Source organism: Lepus europaeus, chromosome 14 (genome assembly GCF_033115175.1).
Source record: "Lepus europaeus isolate LE1 chromosome 14, mLepTim1.pri, whole genome shotgun sequence".
Classification (NCBI taxonomy): Eukaryota; Metazoa; Chordata; class Mammalia; order Lagomorpha; family Leporidae; genus Lepus; species Lepus europaeus.
The window spans coordinates 62,454,962-62,482,125 of NC_084840.1; the positions used below are offsets into that span (position 1 = coordinate 62,454,962).

The 27,164-nt window shown below is 42.8% G+C and overlaps 1 protein-coding gene and 1 pseudogene across 1 annotated transcript in view; both read right to left on the reverse strand.

The window, feature by feature from the left end:
* The window catches only part of AKT3 (AKT serine/threonine kinase 3), a 309,299-nt gene that overhangs the window by 252,613 nt on the left and 29,522 nt on the right, over positions 1-27,164 (reverse strand). The gene's annotated exons all lie outside the window — the stretch shown is intronic.
* Positions 5,346-24,683, reverse strand: LOC133773830 (protein LSM14 homolog A-like; annotated as a pseudogene).

Consider the following 27,164-nt stretch of genomic DNA (forward strand, 5'->3'; position numbering starts at 1 on the left):
TTGAAAATACAAGTACTAATTTCTCAACCCACAAGTTTATCATTAAAAGGCATAACAGCTATATTAATGTAATAGAGAATGCACCTTCAAAAGCAGGATACTCAGTTACGCAGTGCTCCTGAACAGCTATTTTAGGAATGGAGGCACTGTTCCTAGATGTGTAGCCCCAATCTCGACCTCCTGGTCCTTTCTTCAGTTCAGGGAGGTCACCAGTATCTTCCAAAAAATCCCCTTTCTGCTTAATTTAGCAAAACTTAACTGTAACTTAGCTTTTACAAACAATTAAAAACTTTGAATCTAACATTTAAGCATGCAATAAGCAAATAATGGTAAACCAGTCAGTCAATCATGAACCCTGAAAGGTTACCGAAAGCACTGTAAGTGGAGATGGCAAAAATGATAATAAGTTGTGGAACCAGAAATGCTACAGGGTGCTGGCATTCCTTAGCCCCTGCGACTCACCCAAGATCTACTCTTAGATCCAGGCTTGGAAAGAGGAATCATGAGAAAAACACAGTGCATCTCACTCTGCACAAGTATCCGTTACTAAATGCTAAAGAAAAGAAGCTGCAAGAAAGAAGAAATTAAGGGCCAGCATTGTAGCACAGTGGATTAAGCCACCGCCTGTGACGCCAACATCCCATATGGGTGCTGGTTGGAGTCCCGGCTTCTCCAGCTCCCTACTAATGTACCTTGGACCTACAGATGGTCCAAGTACTTGGGACCCTGTCACCCATGTAGGAGACCCAGAAGAAGTTCCTGGCTCTTGGTTCTGGTCTGGTCCAGCCATGGACCTTGCAGCCATTTGGGGAGTAAAGCAGAAGATGGAAGACTGTCTCCCTCTCTCTGCCTCTCCTCTTCTGTAACTCTGCCTTTCACATAAAGAAATATTTTTAAAAGCGAAAAAAAGATGTCCATATAAGAATTAAGAACACAGAATAATGTGACACACACAGAAGAGCATCACACATAGAATATTTAAATTTAGGAGGAAATAGAATAAAAGCATTGTAGGAATGAGTTAATATGGGAAACCTTGGTGTGGAAGAACTTACAGTCATTACCTCATCCTTAAGATGCTTATAGCTAAATAATAAAGATAAAAACAACATGGATTTACATTCCAAATCCAATTACACACTACTGAAACGTTAGCCTAGAAAGGTTTTGTGTTTTTTTTTTTTTTTTTTTGGACAGGCTGAGTGAAGAGTGAGAGAGAGAGAGAGACAGAGAGAAAGGTCTTCCTTTTCCATTGGTTCACCCCTCAATGGCCGCTACGGCCGGCGTGCTGCGGCCGGTGCACCGCGCTGATCTGAAGCCAGGAGCCAGGTGCTTCTTCCTGGTCTCCCATGCGGGTGCAGGGCCTAAGGACTTGGGCCATCCTCCACTGCCTACCCGGGCCACAGCAGAGAGCTGGATTGAAAGAGGAGCAACCGGGACAGAATCCGGTGCCCCGACTGGGACTAGAACCCAGGGTGCCGGTGCCGCAGGCGGAGAATTAGCCTTGTGAGCTGCGGCACCGGCCGAAAGATAATTTTTAAGCAGGAAGCAAAAACAATCAAAAAATTTCTAATCTAGAAGAAAATTGACTAAAGGTAAAATTAAGTGCTACACATGCATATCATTTCTTTAAATCAACTAGATCAACACATTCTGTTGAACACTAGCCTTCAGCCCCCTCTCCAACATATCATGTCCCCAAAAGAATTCTTTAGTTTATTCCATGACTGCCTGTTGAAGAAGCTTACCATTCAGCTCTGTTTCCAGTCTGGCACACTTCCCATTCTCCTGGTCTGTATACACGTTTATATTAACTGTGGTTAGAACAATATTTAAGGCTTAGTCATTATGTCTACATAAGGTGTGCAGAGCTAAGCCAAGCAGTAAACAATAATTACCTTTCTTTTCCTTCATAACTCCCCCTTCTGGAATTAATAATGGTCTCTCATTTCCTTAGTTTTCTACACATGTATCACTATTACCCCTCTACCATTATTTATCCCTAAGTCACCCCAGATTCTCTTTTGAATATATTCACTCCCATCAGGTTTCTGTCAATTAAATCTCCTTGAAATCTCCCATCTTTTTTTTTAAAGATTTAGTTTTTGTATTGGGAAGTCAAAGCTAGAGAGAGAGAGACAAAGACACGGAGAGGAGCCTTCCAACTTCACTAAACAGATAGCCACAATGGGAAGCTAGGAGTCAGAAGCTTTATCCATGTCTACCAAGTGAGTGGCAGGGACCCAATCATTTGGGCCACCTTTCGTTGCTTTTCCCAGGTGCATTAGCAAGGAGCTGGATTGGAAGTGGAACAGCCAGCATCCAAACTGGAGCCCATATGGAAAACCAGCCTCGTACGGGTAGCTTTTATCCACTGCAATACAGTGCTGGCCCTGCCCTGGGTCTCCATCTTCTGGCTAGAAGAGGGCATTGGGGGGTTTCATGAGGTTTCCCCTCACCCTTTCCTTTCAGAATATCCTCTTTTTGAAGAAGTAAATACCCCAGCTCCTCAAAAGGTTTGTGGGAGATGGTCTTTTTGAGACCCTATCTCTCTGAAAAAATATTTATTCCACTTTTTTTTTTTTTTTAAGATTTATTTACTTGAAAGTCAGAGTTACACAGTGAGAGAAGGAGAGGCAGAGAGAGAGAAAGAGAGTGAGGTCTTCCATCCAATGGTTCACTCCCCAGATGGTCGTGATGGCAGGAGCTATGCTGATCCGAAGCTAGGAGCCAGGAGCTTCTTTCCTTTCTCCCACGCACGTGCAGGGGCCCAAAGACTTTGAACATCTTCCACTGCTTTCCCAGGCCATAGCAGAGAGCTGGATCAGAAGTGGAGCAGCCAGGACTCGAACCAGAGCCCATATGGGATGCTGGTGCTGTAGACCGGGGCTTTAACCTGCTAAGCCACAGCGCCAGCCCCAATATTCCATTCTTAAATTTGACTACTATCTCAGTTTGACTAGTCTGTATATCATTTTCTTCAGAATTCTGAAGATACTACTGCTTTGCTGCACTGTTGCTCTGACCATTGTTGGGGAAGTCTAAAGCCACTCTGACTCTGATCCTTTATACAACTAGTTTTTAAAGGTCACAGGGATGTGCCTTCATGTAGGCCTCTCAACACCAGTGTAAAGCATATCTGATGGACTTTTTTTTTTTTTAACTATTTTATTTACTTGAAAGTCAGAATTACAGAGAGACAGAGCTTCCATCCACTAGTTGACCCCCAAAATGGCCACAACAGCCGAAGATAGGCTGGTCTGAAACCAGGAACAAGGAGCTTCATCTGTGTCTCCCACGTGGATAGCAGTGGGGCCCAAACACTTGGGCCATCTTCCACTGCTTTCCTAGGCTCATTAAAAGAGAGCTGTATCAGAAGTGGAACAGTGACCATTTGGGTCACTGGCACTGAAGGTGGCAGTTTAACCCACTATGCCACAGTACTGGCCCCTCAAAATGAATTTTGTTGAAAGACAGGATTTAAATAATTATATGACCCTCCTCCCCAATCAAGAAAAACTCATTACAAGTAGGAGGAATGACATATAACACCATACGGTAGCTGTAAAAGTAAAAACTGTAAAAGAGGGGGCCTGCGCTATGGCATAGTGGGTAAAGCCACCACCTGCGGTGCCGGCATCCCATATGGGCGCCAGTTTGAGCCCTGGCTGCTCCTCTTCCAATCGGCTCTCTGCCATGGCCTGGGAAAGCAGCAGCAGATGACCCAAGTCCTTGGGTCCCTGCACCCATGTGGGAGACCTGGAAGAAGCTCCTGGCTCCTGGCTTCAGATCAGCACAGCTCCAGCCATTTCGGCCAACTGTGGAGTGAACTAACAAGTGGAGGACCTCTCTCTCTCTGCCTCTCTGCCTTTCCTTCTCTCTGTGTAACTCAGACTTTCAAATAAATAAATATATATATTTTTAAAAATGCATGGGAAATAATGAGTAGCAGCCTCATCTGAAAAGAATATATGCTACAAACCAAAAAGTAGTGGACTCTAAAGTTGGAATGGTAGACTGGTGCTGGACCTTAGTGTCAGTTAGGACATCTGGACCACTTTCCTAAGCAACAGAGCTACTAAGCGCCTAGAGCAGAAAGTTAACATAAATCACTCAGTGTAACACAAACAACATGGTACAAGATTGAAAACAGGGAGAGCCTAGAATCACATATTATAGTAGTACAGTTTCAATCATGCGGCAAATATTTACTGATCACCTACTTCATGGGAATCATAGCTAGATGACCAGCAGAGGGAACTGGGAAAGGGTGGGGAACGATGAATTTTAAGAAAAATTTAGGGGCCGACACTGTGGCGCAACGGGTTAAAGCCCTGGCCTGAAGCACCAGCATCCCATATGAGTGCCAGTTCTAGTCCCAGCTGCTCCTCTTCCGATCCAGCTCTCTGCTGTAGCCTGGGAAAGCAGTAGAAGATGGCCCAAGTCCTTGGGCCCCTGCACCCATGTGGGAGACCCAGAAGTTGTTCCTGGCTCCTGGCTTCGGATCGGCGCAGCTACAGCTGTTGCGGCCATCTGGGGAGTGAACTATCGGATGGAAGACCTCTCTCTCTCTCTCTCTCTTTCTGTAACTCTTTCAAATAAATAAAATAAAAAAATTTTTTGCTGACTTTAAAATGTTTATTCTTTAAAAAAAATTAGTTATTTTTTATACAGCTATACAAAGTTCTTAATGCTTCTTTGGCAATGGAATTTTACAACTATATAAAAGTTACCTTTGCCTAAGAAACAGTATTTACTGTGTGTACATAGTTGACTGACAAAATTCTCTACCATTCAGCACCCTAATTAACTGACAAAATAGGCTACCTCATATTACAGGATTTCCAAAAAGAAAGAAAGAGAGAAAGATATAGACACACACACCCACACATACAACCTGTCGTGGCTCAAAACACAGTATCATGGCCCTATCTGCAGGTAACCTGCAATAATTGCCAAATACAATTTAGTGATGACAATAATCCTTTCAGTGATGAAAAAATACTTATAAGTCCCACTGAAGTACTGCTTTAGTTTATCCATAAATTACTTAACCTTCTGCTATTCCAAATATACTTAATGCTCATTTTTTAAAGATGAGTCTTCCTCCCTCCAAAAGTAACTGCATTTTATCTTTGAAATGAAGCAGAAAAATAAACTAACAAAAACCCAGTGCTGGTGACAAATATACAGCAAATTCACTTCTTCATTCTTCGCGAAGACTGAAACCAATTTCCAGGACCATGAAGAGCTAGAAATTCACTTATTTTCAAAGACTGGTTTGTAGACTATGCAGCAACTTTATTGTCTTTCTTTCAGAAAGTAGTTTGATCAACCCAGACCTTTTAGGGTCCAAAAGCTGTAGTTTTTCTATACTCAAAATCTGCAAACTCTCTGCCCACACGACCTCCTCTGAACGCACCAGGAAATCCTCCAGGGGTGGTAAAGTCACCACCTCCACTGCTACCACGCCCTTGGCCAACATGGAAACCAAGACCTCCTCTGCCTCTGTATCCCCCACAGCCACGGTTTGTACGGAGTGGGAGTCCAAACGTTTCGGCACTTAATCTTCTTTCCTCAGTCCAGGTTGGTCTCCGTTCCCTGTTATCATCACAAGAAATATTGTCAAAGAAAGATTTAGTTTTGTCATAGTAACAGGTCCAAGAGGATCTTCTTCATCTGCATTTCCTTCACTGTTTTGTATATCAACTCCTGAGTCTCCTTTATCTTCACCATTTACAGGTTTCTCCTGTTTCTCTTTTTTTTTTTTTTTTTTGGACAGGCAGAGTGGAGAGAGAGAGAAAGGTCTTCCTTTGCCGTTGGTTCACTCTCCAATGGCCACTGTGGCCGGCGTGCTGCGGGCGCACCGCGCTGATCCGAAAGCAGGAGCCAGGTGCTTCTCCTGGTCTCCCATGGGATGCAGGGCCCAAGCACTTGGGCCACCCTCCACTGCACTCCCGGGCCACAGCAGAGAGCTGGCCTGGAAGAGGGGCAACCAGGACTGAATCCGGTGCCCCAACCGGGACTAGAACCTGGTGTGCCGGCGCCGCAGGCGGAAGATTAGCCTATTGAGCCACGGCACCGGCCTCTCCTATTTCTCAAGTTTATCTTCTTTTAATTTAAGTTTGTTATGAAACTCTGTCGATCTTTTCCTTGTTAAATTGTGCATTTGCACTTTCAAAGTCAAAGTCTTTCTCAAATTTCATTGGACCATTGCTCCAGATACCAAACCTTCCTCTGCCACCTCAATGACCCTGACGCCCTCTCCTGGGAGCTGAAGGAGCACCTGGAACTATTTGTCTCTTCTTGTTACCATTTCTGAGTTGCTCATTTTCTGATCTCAAAACTGTGTAATTCAGCTCGCCTGTGCTCTTGATTCTCTATTGCTTTTTGGCTGGTAGATGGCAAAGACCTGGTTGATACAGGGCTCCTTCTCCCAACAGATGCCAGAGCAGGTAAGTGGGCCGAGGCGGTCTGTACTGCTTGTTCCATGGTTGGGCTTTTTCTCAAGGATCTAACTGAGGGCTTGACCAACCTTGAGATAACTGTGTTTTTATAGCTCTTGTATCCTGTGTAAAGGCAGAACCAACTGCACTGCTTTGGGACAAAGCACCACTGTTTGATGTTTCAGTTCCAAATGATGTCAAGGAACTTCCAGCAACACCAACAGTACCAAACTGCTGCCCGACTAATGAACTTGGACTGAACTGACTATATGTCGGCATCCTGCCGAAAGGTCCGTAGGAACCCACTGATCGGAATGAAGACGCAGATGAACCTAGTGCGGACTGCACGACAGCGGAGTCCTGAGGCAAAGAGCACTATGGTTTCAGTGGCTCACAAACGGTGAGGTCTTTAATATCACTCCCGCAGAATATGATGTATTCAGACTTCATCTCGAGGTGCTATTGGACGATCTGTTGGTCTGTCTTCTGTGCCAAAGGATAGAACTTTGGCGAGGGCTACCGGAGTTCTCGGTGTCGATGGTGTAGAGGATGCCCTCGTAGCGGATCTCCACTTTGGAGAGGAGGCTGATCTTGCTGCCGATGTAAGGGGTGCCCCCGCTCCGGGCCGCTCGCAGAGAGGCAGATCCCGTGCCGCTGTAGCCGCTCCGCACGCCCACTCCCTCCGTGGGCACCTACAGCAGCCGGCTCAGACCCCACATGGCTGCGGCGCCGGCTGCGCTACCCTCCCCAGCCTCCCGCCCTCAAGCCCCGGCGCGTGGCAACAGCAGCGGCGGCCAAAATAAATCTTTAAAAAAAAAAAATAAAGAAAGAAATACTTGGTTACAGATCTGAGGGTAGGTTGGGTAAAACTTCGTAAAAGGTCAACAATGACTGCGTTTTGAAGCTTAAGTGCCCAGAAAAGGAGTAAAACAGCATAATCAGGCCGGCGCCGCGGCTCAACAGGCTAATCCTCCCCCTTGCGGCTCCGGCACAACGGGTTCTAGTCCCGGTTGGGGCCGGTTGGGGCGCCGGATTCTGTCCTGGTTGTCCCTCTTCCAGGCCAGCTCTCTGCTATGGCCCGGGAGTGCAGCGGAGGATGGCCCAAGTCCTTGGGCCCTGCACCCCATGGGAGACCAGGAGAAGCACCTGGCTCCTGGCTTCGGACCAGCGCGATGCGCCGGCGGCAGCGGCCATTGGAGGGTGAATCAACGGCAAAAAGGAAGACTTTTCTCTCTGTCTCTCTCTCTCTCACTATCCACTCTGCCTGTCAAAAAACAAACAAACAAAAAACCAGCATAATCAAAATATAAAAGCTACAAGATCTAACTGCCTTAGAAATTATTAGTTGTAGAGGCCGGCGCTGTGGCACAGCGAGTTAATGCCCTGGCCTGAAGTGCCGGCATCCCATATGGTTGCTGGTTCTAATCCCGGCTGCCACTTACGATCCAGCTCTCTGTTGTGGCCTGGGAAAGCAGTAGAAGATGGCCCAAGACCTTGGGCCCCTGCACCCGCGTGGGAGACCCGGAAGAAGCTCCTGGCTCCTGGCTTCAGATCCACGCAACTCCGGCTGTCGCGGCCAATTGGGGAGTAAACCTAGCGGATGGAAGACTTCTCTCTCTTTTTCTCTCTCTCTGCCTCTCCTCTCTCTGTGTAACTCTGACTTTCAAATAAATAAGTCTTTTAAAAAAAGTATTAGTTGCTTTGAGACAAGCTAAATGAGATGACAAGTGCCATTTTTTGTATTTACTAATTTTTGCTTTCAACTTACTATTCAATCAAAACAGCAATGCCCTCATCCAGAAAAGAGACTCTGCAGAAAATGCTAAACTGTGAAGACAGCATTCAGAAAAATGGGCTAGATAAGAATTATTGTTCTAGTCCAATGTTTCCCAAATAGCGTGCCATGTTACATGGATCCCCCTCCTCCTCTTAAGTATATTACGGCTGCTGTCTCCCCAACCCTCCAGGGATGAACATTTAGCAGAGCATCCTGTATCAAAGTGCTCAGGTTCTAATCCTGGCTCCACTTGCCATTCCAGCTTCCTGTTAATACACACCCTGGGAAACAGCAGGTGACAGCTCAAGTACTTGGGTCCCTGCCACCCATGTGGGAAACCTGGATTGAGTTCTGGGCTTCTCACTTTGGCCTGGCCCAGCCCTGGTTGTTATAGGCATTTGGAAAGTAAACCAGCAGACAGATCTCTCTCTTTCAAATTCATAAAATGAAACAAAAAAAATTCCGACTCCAACTGTATTGGTTCTTTTCTATTGTTCAGTTGAGCTGCAACATCAAAAACCACCAATCCAATTAAGAAATGAGCAAAACGAGTGGCCCAGCTACCTGAGCCAGGCTCCACCCCCATCCTAATGGGATTCGCTGCTCCCGCTTCCCTGCACGCCCTCAGGCAAAGTTTTAAAAGGGCTTGTTTCTGAACACGTGCTCTCTTGACTCTTCTCTCTAGCCTCCTCCTCTGGTCTCTTGGCCCCTCTCTTGGTCCTTCTCTCCTGCGTTCTCTCCTCTCTCTTGGCTCATCTCTCTACTCTATCTTCTCTCCTCTGTCTCTCTCTCTCTTATACTCTCTTTCTTTCTCTCTTTTTCCTTCGCCGCCCCTTCTCTCCAGTCCGTAGGGTGTTCCCCAATAAACCCTTTCCCTTAAAAAAAAAAAAAAAAGAAAGAAAGAAATGGGCAAAAGACCTCAATAAACAATCTCAAAAGAGCAAACAGTAATGGCCAACAAATATATGAAAAAAAAAAAAATACTCTACACATCACTAGGCATTCAGGAAATGCAAATCAAAACCACAAAAAAATACCACCACATCACTGTCAAGATGGCTATTATCCAAAATACAGAGTAACGAATGCTGGCAGGGATGTGGATACTGGTAGGAATGTAAATTAGTACAGCCACTGTGGAAAACAGAGTGGATACTTATTTAAAAACTAGAAACAGACCTGCCATATGACCCAGCAATCCCACTACTGGGTATATTCCCCCAAAAGACATGAACACAATGTATCAAAGAGGACCTGCAACCTGCAGCACTAGTCACAAAGCCAAAATGTGGAAGCAACCAAGGTGCCCATCATCAGATGAATGAATAAATAAAATGTGACATTTATATGAATATTATTCATTGATAAAAAAGTGAAATTCTATTTTTGTATCAAAATGAATGCAACTAGAGCTCATCATGTTGGGTGAAACAAGCTGGACATGGAAAGACAAATACCAAATATTCTCCCTCATTTGTGGGGACTAAAAATTTTTTTAAAAAGAAACGCCCCTGTGTATCAGTTTTCCTGAAAATATAGTGTTTTATCATACTCTAAGTCTTTATCAAACAAACTGTTAAGAATGATTTACTGTGGGGCTGGCATTGCAGCATAATGGGTAAAGCCACTACCTGCAATGCTGGCATCCCATAAGGGTGCCAGTTCGTGACCTGGCTGCTCCACTTCCAAACCAGCTCCCTGCCAATGGCCTGGGAAAAGCAGTGGAAGGTGGCCCAAGTGCCTGGGCCACTGCTACCCACATGGGGAACCTAGAAGAAGCTCCCAGTTCCTGACTTCAGTCTGGCGCAGCCTCAGCCATTGAGGCCATCTGGGAAGTGAATCAGCAGATGGAAGATCTCTCTCTGTCTCTCCTCTCTGTAACTCTGACATCTTGTTTTGGTTCCTGTCCCTGTCCATGTAGAAATTCTTCAGTGTGAGACAAGAACCAAGGTCACCTTCATCATCCTAATGATAGTAGATGCCACATCTTTTGTTCACACTCTAAAAGCTATTCCAAAATATCAAGTATCATCTTGGGCTGTCATTACATTTCTATATATACTTCATAAAATCTCTACAATAAATTAATTATATGTGATTATATCTATTATCCCAACTATACTGGATACACAGCATACGTCTCTTTGAGACTTCCAGAATTAAATCCATCCTCAAAACGCAACACACCTGAAGACACCCCAACATGTCTTTAAACAACAGATTAACTACTCAAAGCACAGTATTAAGTAAAATGGCTTTGTAAAAACTGCCAAGTAATATAGGACAGTAATTTAAAAGCACATTACAGTATGAGTGCTGGATAGGAAGGGAATGCTGTACTTCTTATACAGCACTCAGACTATAATGAGCTTATACATTCATTATAAGTTAATAATAAAGATTAAAGTAAAACAGAGAATAAAAAATTAATAATTTTTCCCTTCCCTCCTGAACAATTCAGGTGAACCTAAATAAGGAGTCATTTATTCCAATCCCCTACCCTCAGTCGGACAAAGGAAGAAAAACATTCTGCCACTGGGCGGGGTAAAGAACAAACTGTGCCCCTCTCCAGGCTTCATTCAGTAGCTCTGGGCTAAATGAATCAACATGTTTATCTGCTAATACAGGAAATGAACTTTTTCTAAAATGGAACTAGTAAAATTTAGAAAGTTTTTAAGGCAAATTTAGTTAGGTGCTTTGTTTATAGAAACCAAAAATTAGTAGAATAAAATGTTTCATTGTGTCAAAATGTTTATTCTCAACTAATGAAGATTTAAGGAAACTCAGGCTCTAAAACCTTTGATCTCAGGGGTCAAGGACAGTTTTACTTCTTAGTTCTGCCAGGAGTTTTCAAGTTGCTTCCTGTCCTAGGGAATGTTCGCTGTTCTTGCACAAACAATAATAAAAGTCATTTAAACAATCACCTTAATTATTCTTTCCTTTTAAATTCACCAGTAATAGCAAATGCTACATTCATAATCCTAAAACCACTGTGATCCTCTATTTACCATTATAATTCTATTCATTTATTATTTGTGGGGAAGCAAAGCTCAGTTTATTCACTTACTCAAAAAATGTCCTGAGTGTCGTCGTCTTCTTTTTTTTTTTTTTTGGCTGAACAAGATGGATAAACGTCAGCAAAAGAGATGTAGTCATTGCCCTCCCAGAGCTTTCAGCTCAGTTGGGAAGACACTGTGAAAGTGCACATGGATATAATCCAGAAGGTGAAAAGTGTGATGACCTCGTCTGGGAGTCTGAAGATTCCTTTAGCAATGACAACTGAACTGAAATAAACTTTACAATCTATTAAACATGATTTCACACACACGGGAGTGCACAAACACACATATACCATAACATCTGAAGAATAAGAAGATCTACAACTATGCAGAGGTATGTAAGAGGTAAAAAAAAAAAAAAAAGTATAATCCACATGATTTTGGGGAAAAAAAGGGATAGCTTCACATGACCGCCAATAGATCACTTATCTCTGCAGGAAGTTAAACAATGGCCACTAATGTGCGTTTCCATTCAAAAATGGGTTTTATAGTTAGAGCTATTTTCCAATGATACTCCTAAAGCCAATCATCAGCTGTCAGTGCAGTAATTTCCAATCACATCACGTCCTCCAAACACATTGAGTTTATAACAGTAAATGTATATTTATCATAAGCCTTAGCAACTGAAATAATCCAGGTCCTCCAAAAAATATTTTTAGCTCCACAGACCATGGGATCATACAACATTAAAGCAGAAATGCTTTCAAAAATCTTCTTGTTAAAAAAGTTTCAGGGCTGGCAATATAGAAGATTAAGCCTTCACCTGCAGTGTTGGCATTCTATATTGGCGCCAGTACAAGTCCTGGTCACTCCACTTCCAACAAAGCTCCCTGCTAACACACTTGGGAAAACAGCATAGAATGGCCCAAGTGCTTGGGCCCCTCTACCCATGAGGGAAACCTCGAAGAGGTTCTGGCTCCTGGCTTCAGCCTGACCCGGCACTGGTCGCGCAGCCATACTGGGAGTCAATCAATGATGGAAGACCTTGCCCTCTCTGTCTCTCTCTCTCCTTCTCTCTGTATCTCTGCCTTTCAAATAAATAAATAAATCTTTAAAAAAAAAACCAGTTTCACTTTGAAAATCAATAATGAGACTCAAAAGTGGGAGGAAGCATATACATCATCCATCTGCCTGTAGCAGAAAAAGACATTAGCAAGAGCCTGAATCACCTGAATCCACTGCCTTTTCGCTTGCTACCAAATGTATCACATGACAAGGAGCACACAGGTTACAAATTCGTAAGGCAAAATTTTAAAATACAAGAATTCCTCAAAAATTGTATAATCTTCAATTGATCTGTGCTTGCCTCAGGCTCTAAAAAGTAATGTTCCCTCTTACCACATGCCACGAACAGGTGAAAGTGAGGAAAATGTATTGATACCTTACGGTCTAGGAGCTAGGTTGAGTGGCTTATATACTTTAATTTTACTTAATCATCACAACTATCTTCTAAGTAATTCTCACCTTACTAAGATATAGAAATATCAAATAATTTATAGCAGAGGCAAGATTTGAATTCAAGTCTGATTCTAAGTCAGTATGAACATTTTTCCACAAAAAGCATTTTTTCATAATATTACACAAATTCAATGTCCATTTAATTCCTGATGATACATCTTTTAAAGCATGGTCTGAAATCTAACCATCATTTAACTAAATTATTTCAAAAGGAGGTACCAAGTTTTAAACAACTAAGTTATAAACTTTGGAACACATTCTTAAATTGAATATTTTTCATATTTCTTTTGAAATCCACTGTCTGTGATACCCAGAAAAGCATTAGCTAACCTCTCTTATGAAATGTGGGCTCACACACAATAAAAAGAAGGCTATAATGCATGATTGCTTATGAGAACCATAAGAAAAAATTTTAGTAATTCTGATGTCTCCATTGGTGGATGGGCCATTAACAGCTTCAACTGGGGGAAAGCATACTACTAACAAAGTAAGATGCAGTGGTCAAACAGAACAAAGCACATCATTAACTGAAATCAATTTTTGATTATACAGCTACCCACACCATAGGGCTAAGTGTGTGCTTTCTCAGCTCTGCCGAATCAGTTACCACTCATGCATCAGGTTCTCAGCTTCCAATATTTAATGCATTGTTCATTGGCTGTCATCACTCATGCAGTTCCCTTTACCTTCACAGATGTATGGGTAGAGAAAAACATGTCTTCTCTGACCCTATAGGTTTTTTTTTAAAGTTCTCTTTTGATCCTTTTTTTTTTTTTTTTTTTTTTTTTGGACAGGCAGGGTTAGACTGAGAGAGAGAGAGACAGAGAGAATGGTCTTCCTTCCGTTGGTTAACCCCGCAAATGGCCGCGCCCAAAGCCAGGAGCCGGGTGCTTCCTCCTGGTCTCCCATGCGTGTGCAGGGCCCAAGGGCTTGGGCCATCCTCCACTGCCCTCCCGAGCCACAACAGAGAGCTGGACTGGAAGAGGAACAACAGGGACAGAATCCGGCGCCCCAACCGGGACTAGAACCCGGTGTGCTGGCAATGCCAGTGGAGGATTAGCCTAGTGAGCCACAGCACTGGCCTTTTGATCCCTTATGATGTGTGTTCTCCCACTGTTCCAACTATCACTCCCTCCTCCATATCTTTCTGTTTATTTTGGCCTTTTCATTTTGGAGGCTTCCCCCAAATGCCCAATGGTCCTGGACTGTCACTTCATATTTAAGAATGAGGCCCTGAAAAGGAGGGCCAGGGCTGGACAGCTCTCTGCTGTGGCCCGAGAGTGGAGGATGCCCAGGTGCAGTGGAGGATGGCCCAGGTCCTTGGGCCCTGCACCTGCATGGGAGACCAGGAGGAAGCACCTGGCTCCAGGCTTCAGATCTGTCCAGCACACAAGCCGCAACGCGCTGGCCGTAGCAGCCACTTCGGGGATGAACCAACAGAAAAAGGAAGACCTTTCTCTCTGTCTCTTTCTCTCTCAGTCTAACTCTGCCTGTCAAAAAAAATTTAAAAACATAAATAAATAAGAGTTCCACAGCCCAGATGTAGATTTTCTTTTATTGACCCATTTTAAAACAATCAGCACTGAACTGCTCCTGGTTTCAGAACCCAGGTACCTCTTCAATCATGCAAAGAATAAACCTTGGTTCCTGAGGCCAAACAGGCATTTCTCAGGGGAGTCACCCATTTGTAAGGCAACACAGGGAAAAAACTGAGGAATTCCACCCTTTAGTGTTCCAACCAATTTCCTCACATTCAGGACCCCTCCCAGCATCAGTATCTGGCACCTCCCAATGCAGAGCCCTTGGGAGCACCAGAAGCAATCATTGTGCACTTAAAGGTATGGGTATCGGGCTGCTTCCCCACCCCACCCCCATCACTTACTGCCTGGCTCTGCTTTCTTATTTCAAAAGTATAGCAATTTCTGCTTCCTATTGTACTATCTCCCAGTCTCTTTGTTTCCTCCATTCCAGCAGGGGCTGGGGAGGGCGTGGAATGGAAGGTGTGGCCACTCTGATGAGTGTTGAGATCAGCTACCTCAGGACACTGATTTTAGGGCTCATCACAAGGGCTAAATTAATGCTTCCCAAAGTGTGATCACACACCTGCATCAGAATCCACTGCTTGCTTGTCCATACAGCAACCTGAATATTTTTTTTAATTTTGTTTTCAAATAAAAATCAGACTGAATCACTCTCCTATTTAACACTAATAAGCAGCTTCCCACTGCGCTTAGAATAAAAGCTAAGGTCTTTCAAAGCTTGAAAGACTTGATGCGAGTTATGTACGTCTACCTCTGACCCCAACTAATCCCATTTTGTCTGCCCCTTTCCCAAGTATGTCCCAGCCCTACTGGCTTTCTGTTTACTCCTTAACAAACAAGTTTATGCCATCAGAGCCTTACAATCACTCATTCCTCTGTTTGTAACATTCTTCTGGCTCTTTGTTCAGCTCCTCATTCTGTAGATCTTGGTTCAAAGGTGGACAAATAAAATAAGGTATATCCATACAGTAGAATATAATTCGGCCTTAAGAAGGAAATTCTGACACAAGCTACTGCATGGATGAACCCTGAAGACATTATGCTAAGTGAAATCAGCTGATAACAAAAAGATACCCATTATACAATACCACTTATTTGAGATACTTAGATTAGTCCAGTCCATACAGACAAAGAGAATGGTGGTTGTTGGGGCTGGAAAAGAGACAGAGGACAGGGATTAATTGTGTAATGGTACAGATTCAGTTTTACAACATGAAAAATGTTGCAGAAATGGATGATGAATGACTGCTCAACAGAGTGCAAATATCACTGAACGATATACTTAAAAACTTGATAAACTGTGCCAGAGCTGTGGCATAGCAGGTGCCCACCACCATGCCATATCAAGGCTGGTTCAAGTCCCAGATACTCCACTTCATTCTTTTCTTTTTTTCTTTTAAGATTTATTTATTTATTTGAAAGGCAGAGTTAGAAAAAGGCAGAGGCAGAGAGAGAGAAAAGAGAGAGAGAGAATGTATTCCATCAGCTAGTTCATTCCCCAAATGGCTGCAACGGCTTGAGCCAATCTGAAGCCAGGAGCCAGGAGCTTCTTCCAGGTGTCCCATGAAGGTGCAGGGACCTAAGCATTTGGGCTATCTTCTTTTTTTTTTTTTTTTAAAGATTTATTTTTTTTGAAAGGCAGAGTTACAGAGAGTAGAGGCAGAGAGAGAGAGAGAGAGAGGGAGGGAGGGAGGAAGGAAAGAGGAGGGAGGGAGAGGGAGAGGGAGAGGGAATAGGTCTTCCATCCGGGGCTAACTCTCCAGATGGCCGCAACAGCTGGAGCTGCACCAATTGAGAGCCAGGAGCCAGGAGCTTCTTCCCGGTCTCCCACACAGGTGCAGGGGCCCAAGGACTTGGGCCATCTTCCACTGCTTTCCCAGGCCATAGCAGAGAGCTGGATCAGAAGTAGAACAGCTAAGACTTGAACCAGTGTTCATATGGGATGCTGGCACCACAGGCAGAGACTTAGCCCACTAAACCACAATGCTGGCCCCTGATCCACTTCTGATCCAGTTCCCTCACTGCTAATGCTAATGGCCTGGGAAAGCAGCAGAGGATGGCCCAAGTGCTTGGATCCTGCACCCACATGGGAGATCTGGAGAAAGCTCCTGGCCCAGCCCTAGCCATCTAGCCATTTAGGGAGTGAACCAATAGGTGGAAGATCTCTCTGTGTGTGTTTCTTCCCCTCTTTGTGTAATTCTTTTGAATAAATAAAAATGGATCTTTAAACAAAATGGACAGACTGATATATTTTTATTATATAAATAAATTTTTTAAGCAAGATTAAAAAAATAAAAGTTACCTCCTCACAGACTCCTTCCAAGATCACTCTGTACCAAGTTACCTCCATCCCTGCCAGAGTAACTCTCTAACACATACAAGGACTTAGGGCCATCAAAGCATTTATCTTTACATGAAATTACCTTGTTGTTTTAATTACTTGTTTATTATCTCTACCCTCCAATTAGAGAGAAGACACCCGGGACACCTTCTAATACTACCTACACAATATGTTAATAAGGATATGACAGCCACTCAATAAACATTTGGTGGATAAATGAATTAACTGGTTTCTGGGTCCCAACCCAGACCTACTGAATGAGAACCCTGGGATTCTCAGACGTGAATTTATAAGAGAAAACTTGCTAAGTACAACCTAAATAGCACTCCCATCCCACAGTGTCAGGAAAATGTGATGTAACTGAGCTTAAAACAGATACTCTCTGTTCTTAGTGTTAGATATGCTAACATTTTTAGGCCCATTTGCTTTGGATTAGAAGATGAAACAATAAAGAAAGAAGGGATAAAAGAGGAGTTTCTAACATTTTCATATAGGAATGCCTGATAACATGGTAACATAATTCCTTTAATTCAACACAGTCATATTTAAATAATTTAGCACATAGACCTATTAGAACTTCCATATCCTAAAAATGCCCAAGGACCTACTAAGTGATTCAAATGGGCAATAAAAAATAAACTTTTCTATTTATATTCTTGATACTATCTTTCTAATTTCCTACAGGATTTTGTTCTCTTAACTTCTCATCTCTCAGTCTCACCCAGATAGTTCCATAACACAGCTGTAGGCAGCAAATGTACTCATCTCCTCATTCTAAAATCTGCTTGCCTGATTTTACTACATACTCAACCTCCAATCCTCTCTTCCCTCTCAACCACAGTAAGCTTCTGGGAATTCTCTCTCATTTCCCATTCACTCCTCAACCGTCAATTCTGTGGTAACTGACATGGCTGCCAAGCCCTTACCACAGCAACTGCCCTCTCAGCAGTCCCTAGGAGCTCCTCTCCTTCCATTGCTTATCACACTTCCCCATCTGCCGAAGTTCTTTTCCTCCTTCCAGGGGACTTAAATTCTTCTGTTCATCCTTAAGGATGAATGCAGAGTAAGGTAACAGAGACCCAGCCAGGACAGGGTGTAAAGTTGGCTTCATCATGTACTGCACTTTTCTGAGTTGGTGAACTCAGGGACTGCTCTGCCATTCCAGAGTGAACCAGAACAGGCCCAATTCTCATTCATCATTCTATCTCTGAGCTCAAATACTCTGGTACACAATAGACACTCAATAAAGGTTTGTGATAGAGGAGAAGGAAAGAGGAAGGAGCAGTGGGGAGGAGACAGAAAGCAGAGAGGAAAGGAAAGGAAAGGAAACAGAGGAAACAGTTTTACTCATCTTCTTATCCCTAAATACAAAGCAGAAAAGAGTAGAATGTGCATTCATGTTTGGTAAATCTAACCAATGCTACCTACTTCATGGGGCTTTTTTGTTTTACTTAATTTCATTAAACATTTACATTTAAAATTCTGAGAATTGTACATTTCCCTTAAAGCTTTGGCTGTGGGGCCGGCGCCATGGCTCACTTCGTTAACCCTCCACCTGCCATGCTGGCATCCCATATGGGCGCTGGTTCTAGTCCTGGTTGCTCTTCTTCCAGTCCAGCTCTCTGCTGTGGCCCGGGAAGGCAGTGGAGGATGGCCCAAGTGCTTGGGCCCTGCACCTGCATGGGAGACCAGGAGGAAGCACCTGGCTCCTGGCTTCGGATCAGTGCAGAGCCGGCTGTAGCGGCCATTTGGGGAGTGAACCAGCAGAAGGAAGACCTTTCTCTCTGTCTCTCTCACTGTCTATGACTCTACCTGTCAAATAAAAAATTAAAAAAAAAAAAAAGCTTTGGCTGTAAAACTCATCCTGTTAACGACAGGTATAACTGCTGACTTACTAGGCACATTTATAGTTTTAGAAAGTACTACTCATTGTAGCCGTACCATACTTTAACATTCTTCAGCTTCCAGCTTTGGAGGGGAGACTGGAAGCCAGTGGTGAAGGAACAGAGTAAAGTTGTAGTCGACATGAAATGGGCTGGAACAGAAACACTCAAGGATTGGAGATTCTGTGGTAAGAAGGCTCCGTATAATCCCTAACATCAACCTTCAGATCTATGAAGGAAATTGTCATAAATGAATTAGGATGGGTTTTCAAAAGCTTTTTAAAAAGTCTGAGCTCCATTACTTAAGAAAAATAGAAAATAGCACTAAACTTAGAAACAAAACATCAAAAAATTACTTTAGGGGCCGGCGCTGAGGCATAGCAGATAAAGCCAAAATCTGTAGTGCTGGCATCCCACATGGGTGCCGGTTCAAGACCTGGCTGCTCCACTTCCCATCCAGCTCTCTGCTATGGTCTGGGAAAGCAGCAGAAGATGGCCCAAGTCCTTGGACCCCAGTACCCACGTGGGAGACGTGGAGCTCCTCGCTCCTGGTTTCCGGTCTCACAGCTCCAGCAGTTGCAGCCAATTGGGGAGTGAACCAGCAGATGGAAGACCCTTCTTTCTCTGTGTAACTCTTTCAAATAAATAAATCTTTAAAAAAATTTACTTTAAATAAAAGCTCCTTTACTATATTTCAAGGGGAAAGTATGTAGTACTTTGGGTACCTACTAAAGAGTAAAAAAATATTTCCTTTTAGCTAAAAGAGAATGAGGACAATTCTTGGAGGGAAAAATAAAAATCACAAAATTCAATTACATACAGTTTAAAGTTCACTCTTTTTGGTGCCTATTCTTTGCCTTATTTTCCAAGTTTCTACTTCCTCTACTTGGTTTCAAATGTCAGCATTCTCCAGGGTTCTGTTCTCATCCTCCTCTTACACATGTTGGCTGAGCAATCGCATCTCCACCACAACGGCACAGTGGTCAGGAGCATACCCTGGAGACCAGATGTGGCTGTGTTTGAGTTCTGACCCTCCCATTCACTAGGTGTGTAACCTTAGACGAGTTAAACTCTCTATGCCTCTGTTTATTCAACTGCAAAATACAGATAAAACTAACAACTGTGAGGCCCAAGTTAATATACAGCAGTCCCCCTTATCCACTGGGGGTACATTCCAAGACCCACCCCTGTGGATGCCTGAAACTGCAGCTAGAATTGAACCCTATATATACGTACATACTGATGATCAAGTGTAATTTATAAATTAGGCAGAGTAAAAGATTAACAATAATAATAATAAACAATATAGTCTATTAAAATTGCCAGCATCCCTACTCTTGCGCCTTGGGGCCATGATTAAGTAAAACGAGAGTTACCTGAACACAAGCCCTGTGAAACTGGAGAGGTTCATCTGACAACTGGGATGCCTACCAAGTATCCACCTGACAGGTGGCTGGTATAGAACCAGCACAGTGAACAAAGGTGTAATCACAACCTAGGCAGGACAGAGCAGGAGGCTGAGATTCCTCTCGCTGCTCAGAACAGCTGTTTATTTCTGGAATTTTTCAGCTGGTATTTCAGGCTGCAGCGGATTGCAGGTAACAGAAACCACAGAGAAGGGGCAACAACTGCTCTGGTCTGAGAACTCCTTTCCGCAGTGTCCAACAGAACTGACATACATGAATACTCTGGCATTTACATCTCTTTCCATGGCATACAGTCACTGATGATCCTAACGCTTCCTGACTTCTAAAATCAGGGAACTCAGCTTCTTGTCCATTTAACGCTCCCTGCCCCCACCACCTGTCATCATTGCAGGTTTTGTCTTCTCAGCCTTCCTAATGTGACTGAGTTATCACTGCATTAGCTGTCTAAACATGCATTAAAAGGTATATCTCTCTCTCTCTCTCTTTCTGTCTCCACCTCTCTCTGTAACTCTTTCAATAAATAAAATAAATCTTTAAGTCTTTTTCCCCTACTGGACTCTAAACTGCATGAGAACAGGGGTTAACCTGCTATCCAGTTATTGGCACATACAACATTTCTCTATAAATAGTTAGTCTGTTCCAATACTGGAAAAGAATATTCTCATTTATTTTATAAGAACAAATTGTCGCTCTTCAAAAGCATAAGTTAATACCTTATAAACTAAGAAAAATGGCTTGCTACTAAATAAATCTCTATATTGGTAAGAAAAATTAATCTAAGATAAAATTTTATTTGCTAATAAAACTATTAAGAACCTTTTTAAGCAAGTCTAATTTGACAGTAATATTTTATTTGTGTCAACTATTAAAATCTGAATTATAAAATTTTTTTTTTTTTTTGAGGATGGAAGGGGTAAGGGAACAGAAACGTCAATGTCGTGAGTGTGACTCGTGTGTGTGTGTGTTTGTGTGTGTTCAGTTCTATATATTTCTTTTTTTTTTTGACAGGCAGAGTGGACAGTAGAGGGAGACAGAGAGAAAGGTCTTCCTTTTTGCCGTTGGTTCACCCTCCAATGGCCGCCGCGGTAGTTGCGCTGCGGCCGGCGCACCACGCTGTTCCGATGGCAGGAGCCAGGTGCTTATCCTGGTCTCCCATGGGGTGCAGGGCCCAAGCACTTGGGCCATCCTCCACTGCACTCCCTGGCCACAGCAGAGAGCTGGCCTGGAAGAGGGGCAACTGGGACAGGATCAGTGCCCCGACCGGGACTAGAACCCGGTGTGCCGGCGCCGCAAGGCGGAGGATTAGCCTAGTGAGCCACGGCGCCAGCCTGAATTATAAAATTTTTGAAGTCAGTGACAAAAGAATAAAAAAGTAGAGACAACACCCATTAAAATATGTGGATTGGAACATGTGTTGGCCCTAGTGGTTAAGATGCAAGTTAAGACTCCTACAAACCATATCAGAGTGCCTGGGTTCAGGTTCAAGCTCCAGCTTCCAATTCTAGCTACCAACCAATATAAACCATGGGATGCACCAGGTGATGTTCAAGGTTATATACCTGACACCCATGTGGTAGACCTGGATTGAGTTCTTATGTCTTACATCTGGCGCTGGCCCAGACCCAACTGTAGCAGGTACTTGGGGACTGAACAAGCAGATGAGAACTCTGCCTCTCTAGCTAATTTATATATACATATATATAGTAAATATATATATAGGTCCTTTATATATATTTTTCAGAAAATCTAAGTATATATAACACCAAACACTTTGAATTACATAATTTGGTAATTTCTGGCTGATCCACTATTATCTGGTTGACAGAATTGGAATCAAAAGTTATAAAACCTGTCATTACCAGCTTTACTGCATTTTTTGACTTAACAATAAGAATTAAAATTCTTACAAAGTTGACTTGGTACATTAAAATCCACAATCCAGATGAATGACTAGAAAAAGCACTTTGGAATCTTCAAGAATAAAGACAACTTAGGGATCAATTTACAAATGTCTCCTCTAATTTACTATCATGTCAGCACACCAATCTACTTTTTATTTTTTTCAAAGAAGGAAAAATCCACTACTCCTAGGACCAGACGAAACCACTGCATTTTAGAATAATCTCCACAGAAACAGAATCTTAGAGAAGGCTTGTGTACTAAATTTTCAATCTGACTTCTAGAAAGGCTACTGTTTTTCCTAGAAATCTGAATGAGAATGGAAGTACACACACAGGTATATATATCAAAACGTTTTGTGGCAGACATTGCTGGTTGGCTAACACAACATCAATTACCAAATTCCTTTACCCTTGAAATCCCCACCACAGAAAATGAAAGCCAAATACTAGCTTTCTCACAGCCGGAGGCAGCACATAACTTAGTTGCAAATGATAGGGCATAAAAAGAAGTCTGACAGAGGCTGTGAGAGAAAGTTTCTGTTTTCCTATCATAAGAGACAAGGTGGCTGACACCCAGACATCTCCATTTGTCTGCCTTGAAGACATGTGTAATGCTTGTTACTGCAGCATCATGAAACCTTGAAGCAACAAGCAGAAAACCAGAAAAGCCAACAAAATAAAAGGGATGGCCAGAGAGAGAGGCTGAATCTTTGATGAGTCTATCCTGATCTGATCAATAAATGTATCTTTTATCCTTAAGTGGAAAAAAGAAACTTCTATCTTTGTTTTGCTATTGACTGGGTTTTCTGATATTTTCAGCAGAAAATATTTTCAGCTTACTAATACATTTACAAACATTTAAAGAATATGGAATGAGGCTAGCCCTGTGGCATAGCAGGGTAAAGCCACTGTCTACAGTGCCAGCATCCCACATGGGCACCAGTTCTAGTCTTGGCTGCTCCACTTCCAATCCAACTCTCTGCTATGGTCTGGAAAAGCAGAAGATGGCCCAAGTCTTTGGGTCTCTGCACCTGTGTGGGAGACCTCAGAAGAAGATCCTGGCTCCTGGCTTCAGATCAGCACAGCTCTGGTCATTGTGGTCATTTGGGGAGTGAACCAGAGGATGGAAGACCTCTCTCTCTGCCTCAGCCTCTCTGTAACTCTGCCTTTCAAATAAAATACATAAATCTTAAAAAAAAAATATGGTGGACAATATCTTTAATTTTAAAAAGTCTCAGTAGTTGCATAAACAATAAATAGTCATACTCATATCATGTAAGTGACAATTCCAGGAGGTCCTAAACATTTTCCCTTAATGTTCTATGAAATGTACTATAACAAGTAATACATATAGAGAGTTTACAAAATTTGAGAGAGGAAAAAAAAAATCTCACTACCCAGAGATAAGCATTTTCAGAGTTTTGGTATACATCTATTTAATCAACTCTTATGAACATACCAATATATAAAATTATGTTTTTACTTTCAGAAATTGGAATCACACATATTTTATTATTAATATAGGCACAAAATAATAAATAAAGTAGACTATGCAAAGGTGTAAGACTTAAAAGTGTCTTCATCCAGGCCAGCGCTGTGGTGTAGCAGGTAAAGCTGCTGCCTGTGGTGGCAGCATCACATCAGGGTGCCGGTTTGAGTCCCAGCTGTTCCACTTCCAATCCAGCTCTCTGCTATGGCCTGGGGAAGCAGCAGAAGATGGCCCAAGTCTTTGGGCCCGAGACCTGGAAGAAGCTCCTGGTTCCTGGCTTCGGATCAGCGCAGCTCCGGCCGTTGCGGCCATCTGGGCAGTGAACCAGCGGATGGAAGACCTCTCTCTTTGCCTCTGCCTTTCTGTAAGTCTGCCTTTCACATAAATAAATAAATAAATCTTAAAAAAAAGAAAAAGTGTCTTCATCATACATATTCTCTCTCTCCATCCCACTTCTCAAAAATAGCCACCTCTAGTACTTCTGGCATTAGGCCACTGTTGCTCAGTTTATCACCTAAAACCACATCAACTACTATGAAAGTGAAAAACCAAGCTCTCCTCTGCCCTTTCTCCCAGTTTTTGTTACTTTCACTTTCATTTTTGGTTTTCCTACTAGCTGATATTACATTAAAAAATACACTTAAGGGTCCGGCACCATGGCATAGTAGGTAAAGCCTCTGCCTACAGCACCAGCATCCCATATGGGTGCCGGTTTGAGTCCTGGCTGCTCCACTTCCGATCCAGCTCCCTGCTAACAGTCTGGGAAAGCAGTGGAAGATGGCCCAACTGTTTGGGCCCCTGCACCCACGTGGGAGATCTGGAACAAGCTCCTGGCTCCTGGGTTCGGATGACCGTTGCAGATATCTGCAGAGTGAACCAGAAGATGGAGGACCTCTCTGTCTCTTCCGCTCTCCATTAATAACTGTGCCTCTCAAATAAGTAAATAAATCTTAAAAAAGAATCACAGTGACTTAATAAAGTTTATTTTTAAAAAAATGCACTTAAGCCTCTGTTCCTTGACCATCACATTTATACAGAATGTCCTAGGCTCCCAATTGTCTACGACAGGGAAATAAGTGTTCTTCTATTGCAAACATATTTAGTCATAAAGTTGTGGGGTTTTGTTTTGTTTAAATAATTTGAGAAGGAAAGCGACAGAAAGCTCCCATCCACTGTCATTCCTCAAATGCATACAACAGCCAGTACCATGAAGGGGCAAAGCCAGGAGGTAGGAACTGAAGCCGGGACTCCCATGTGGGTGGCAGGAATGCACCTACTTGAGTCATCACGTACCGCCTCCCAGAATCTCGAACCCAGGTACTCCAAATGTGGGACCCCAGTGTTCTCATATAAATCACCATCTTCATGAGGACAAAGGTCTGCTCCAGTTAAGTTTACCCACAGAATTAAAATGTGACTATTACGTGGCTTTACCCAATTCTGAATGATGAAGAAAAAAATACTTACTTGTTGCTTCGACATTAATTTATTTAATTCAAGAAAAAGTTGTTGAAATAGACAGACATTATCACAATGAAGAACAAATATTGAAAATAACTATTGGAACTTGGAAATCCTATAATGAATTGAAAAAGAAATTGCTAGAACTGGCACCATGGAGTAGTAGTAGGTAAAACTGCTCCCTGTGACACTGGCATCCTATATGGGCGCCAGTTTGAGTTCCGGCTGTTTTACTGCCAATTCAGCTCTCTGCTAATGGCCCAGGAAATCAGTTGAAGACGGCCCAAGTCCTTGAATCCCTGCACCCATGTGGGCGACCTGGATGAAGCTCCTGGCTCCTGGCTTCAGCCTGGCCCAGTCCTGGCCACTGCAGCCAGTTGGGGAGTGAACCAGTGGATGGAAGACTTCTCTCTGTCTCTTCCTCTCTCTCTGTAAAACTCTGCCTTCCAAATAAATATTTTTTAAAAAAACTACTATGGACAAGTATTAATTTTAAAATTGTAAAAGATGAAGCCTGAAAAAGAGAACACAACAGTCAGGCCAGATAACACGAAAGGTGAACTGATAACTCTTCTTTCACAAGTGTCTTTTTCAAAGAGAAACCTAACAGAAACCCGGACATCAAACAAAATCCTTAGCACTGAACTCACCACTCTGAGCTCTAGTCAGCATCACTCACCTTGGCAATAGAGAAGCACCAGAAGGATTTCTAAAAAATGAATAAACTTTAAAGGGTCAAGCATCCCAGTCACTACCCCATGCCTGATCTCTTCAATCTCAATCTCTTGATATGAGGTAAGTACTATTTTTAGCTTGATGGGTATTTTTCTGGTTCTTAACTAAAATTTTAGCTTTATGTTAGCATATTAGACAAGACAGGGATTATTTCTGAGACAGAAAATCAGAGTGGAGGAATCATATCATATTCTACAAATGTCCTGCTTGAACTTTTATAAGGGGAATTCATATATCACTAAGATAATACAAAAAGTCTGAATCATGAAGATGCTGGAAAAAAAAAAAAAGGAAAAAGAAGGAACAAGTTTCTAAGTGTGACCCTCATACTTCCTTGGGAGGAAAAAGGGACTGCAATTAAAATGCATGGCCTTTCAAATAAAACAAAAATAAACAAAAGCAGAATTTATAAACAACCAAGAATAGGCCTCATATATAAAAAATAACCTAGGAAAATAATATTCAACTCATTTTTAAGAAGTTAAATCTCGGTAACAGAGAAATTTAAAATAAAGCAGCCATACAGTAGAAAAACTAAGAATTACATGCAAGGATGTCTACAGTATAACAAAGTAGAAGCCTTTACAGAATAGTGCTGGGGCGCCGGAGTTGTGACATAGCAGGTAAAGCCGCCGCCTACAGTGCCAGCATCCCATATGGGTGCTGGTTCAAGTCCCAACTGCTCCACTTATGATCCAGCTCTCTGCTGTGGCCTGGGAAAGCAGTGGAAGATGGCCCAAGTCCTTGAGCCCCTGCACCTCTGTGCGAGACCCAGAAGAAGCTCCTGGCTCCTGGCTTCGGATGGGTTCAGCTCCAGTTGTTGTAGCCATTTGGGGAGTGAACCATCAAATGAAAGACCTCGCACGCTCACTATCGCTCTCGCTGTCTCTCTCTGCCTCTGCCTCTCTGTAACTCTGCCTTTCAAATAAATAAATAAATCTTAAAAAAAAAAAAAAAGAATGCTAGGAATATAAACTGGTAACATCTGGACAAATTGACATATGTCAATGATTTATATAACCAAGAAACAGGGCGGACATCTGACCTAGCAGTTGGGATACCAGTTAAGACATCCACATCCCATATCAGAGTTCTTGGGTTCAAGTCTGAGGCAGTAGACGATAGCTCAAGTAGCTGGGTTCCCCAGGGGAGATCCGGACTGAATTCTCCATCCTGGCTTCAGTCTGGCCCAGACCCAGCCATCACATGCATTTGGGGTGTGAACCAGAAGACAAGAATGCTCTCTCTCTCCGCCCTCTCTGTGTGTGTGTGTGTCTTTGTGTGTGTCTAATAAGACAGACACATAATAAAAAATTTATTTAAAGAGTATAACTGGAAAAAGTGACTGAAATCTCCAACTATGCTTATGTCCTCACCATAGGGTGAAGGACTGCAGCAGAGGCTGATGGGTGCACTGTGCCCTTCCCAGCACCAACCACGACTACAGTATTACATTCCCTTCTATGCACCACACTTTAAGAGAAACATGGACAAACTCAGATACTTGCACAGGAGGACACCAGCACTATGTATGAGTAGTCTGGAAACCACATAATGCAATAAACAAATTAAAGAACTGAGAACATTTTGCTTTAAAGGAACACTGGAAGAAAGCATCACAGCAATGCTGCAGTATCTGAAAGCCT